Here is a 2800-nt window from a genome sequence, read left to right as displayed (position 1 = left end):
CAGATGAATCACGTGCCCACATCCAGTAAATACACGGGCGAGCCGTCTTGAAAAAGACGTGCCGCATACAGCTCTTTTAGAGAGAGGAAAAAGCTCAGCAGAGTGCTGAAGCGCCCAGGGAGAAACACACACACTGTCGGCAGATCACTGCACAGATCAGTAGGCAATGCGATCTCTCTGGAACGCGCCGTAACACCAACACACTGAAGAGCCGCTCGTCTCGTAGAGTGAAGATGATTCAGAATGGCTTGCAGGAGTGAAGAGAACTCTTGGCTCCGAAGCGAAAACATATCTGCATGTTGCCAGCGTACTTCCTTATATACCCACGACGTGGGGCAGACTTACACTATGCAAATTCCGCAGACCCATGGCATTTTCTTGCCATTGGCTCGTTTTGTATACTCGAAGGTGAGAGGATGTCTAAGCGAAACCCCATTCGTCGTCATCCGACGTAACTCGGAGTGACCACGAAAGGGAACTAGAGTTTTTTTGCATTTTGTGGAACGACATCACTATTTTTATTAAGAAAGGCCTTAAAAACTGCGAGATCTAATTATTTTTCGCCCCTCTTAGAAGAAAACAAACACAACCCTTGCTATTTATTTGATACAGTGGATAAATTAACGAGAAATAAAGCTTCAATCCCAGATGTTTCCAAACACCACAGCAGTAATGACTTTATGAACTTCTTTACTTGCAAGATTTATAATATTAGAGATAAAATTATAACCATACTAGAGTCTACTTACATCAGACCATGCATTGTAGTGTCCCTGAGGAAAAATGATATTCATGTATTGCTTTATGAAAGGAAGAATTGCCTAAACTCGTTAAAACATCTGAATCAACAACTTGTATGTTAGACCCTATACCAACTAAGCTGGTGGTAAATGGGGTGGTAGTGGCGCAATGGATAAGACACATGCCTTTGGTGTGAGAGACCCGGGTTCGAATCCACTGTGAGACACCAATGTGTCCCTGAGCAAGACACTTAACCCCTAGTTGCTCCAGAGGCGTGCGACCTCTGACATATATAGCAATTGTAAGTCGCTTTGGATAAAAGCGTCAGCTAAATGAATAACTGTAAATGTAAAATGTAAATGTAAGCTACTGAAAGAGGTGCTTCCTGTGGTCTTAGATCCTCTTCTTAATACCATTAATTAATCTTTGTCATCAGGATGGATACATACTGAAAACTTTTAAGCTGGCTATTATTAAACCTCTTATTTAAAAACCCAACTTGATCCTAGAGAATGTCAATTACAGGCCGATCTTGAAAGATACTAACTGTCCTGTGAAAGATACTAGAAAAGGCAGTATCCTATGTTCCTTTTTAGAAAGAAATGATGTCTGTGAGGATTTCCAGTCAGGATTTAGACTGTATAATAGTACTAAGACTGCTCTCATTATAGTTATGAATGATTTGCTCTTAGATATCTATTTGTGTTACTGGATCTTAGTGCTGCATTTGATACCATAAACCACAATATTGTTTTAAATATTGTTTTGACTCGAAAATGATGTTGGCATTAATTGTACTGCATTGACATGGTCCAAATCATACCTATCTGACCGTTATCAATTTGAAGCAGTAAATGAAGAGGTGTCATATCGATCACAAGTTCAGTATGGTTCAGCACGCAATAACCTAGAATACTGTCTAACACTTGATGCCTGCTCTGTCAAGTCGTCTTCGTCAGTTAAGAACGAATGTGCTATTTGATACCAACCTTTGTTTTGAAAGTCACATTTCCAGCATATGTAAAAAAACGCATTCTTCCATCTTAAAAATATATTTAAATTATGACATATGCTATCAATGACTACGTTTACAAGCTGTCAATATTCGGGTTATGGTCGGGTTAAGGTCACTATTTGGGTTTCTGAAACATTCGGAATAACCCGTTTACTGGCGTCTCGCCATGTTTACCTCTACTTCTTGTTTACTTCCGGTATACTGCACGCGGGTGTTTGTATGCGCCGTCTCTACTCAAAAGACCAAGATTCCTTGCGAATAGAACATGCGCAGAACACAAATCAATGTTCCTTTTGATGGGGATATGCCGATACGCGTTTACATGACCAAATATTCGGGTTAGAAAAGGGGTACCCCAGGGATCATATTCGGGTTTTTAAAAACCGGGATATGAGCATATCCGGGTTTTTGCCGGTGTTTACATGGCCGTGCGCGACCGGGTTATTGCTAATATTCCGGTTTTGAACGGGTTATTGGCTGCATGTAAACGTAGTGAATGACAAATGCAGAACAGTTAGTTAATGTTTTCATGACCTCAAGGCTAGATTATTGTAATGTTTTACTGGGTGGTTGCCCTGCATACTTAATAAACAAACTCCGGCTGGTCCAAAACATAGCAGCTTGAATTCTTACTAGAATCAGGATCTTAAATACACAGAGATGATTAACTAAAAGATGAAATGCAGTGATGATGAGTGTTAGTCCATGGTGACTGATGAGTGGCGGGAAACTAGAACAAAGGATAGCATGTGACTAGTGAAAACCAAAACAAACTGGACATGACTGTGACCGGTATGCTAACGTGAATCCTGTTTTCAAAAGTTTGCATTTTCAGTCCCCCAAAACGCTGTTGTAAATGAATGGCTCAGAAGCATAAAAAGTTTTCCATTTTTAGTTGATATAGTTGATTTTTTAGTTGATTTTGTTGAATAAATGGCCCCTCAGACACTTCCTGTTTCATTGTAAAGTCTGTCCTGCAAATAACTAGTGGCATGACATAACGTCTAGGTTACTAATGTAACGTCAACATCAGTGACTGACAAA

The sequence above is a fragment of the Leuciscus leuciscus genome, assembly GCF_965113295.1.
Source record: "Leuciscus leuciscus genome assembly, chromosome: 20".
In the NCBI taxonomy this organism is placed as follows: domain Eukaryota; kingdom Metazoa; phylum Chordata; class Actinopteri; order Cypriniformes; family Leuciscidae; genus Leuciscus; species Leuciscus leuciscus.
The sequence above is the reverse complement of the archived record's forward strand: the minus strand, read 5'-3'. Positions refer to the sequence as shown.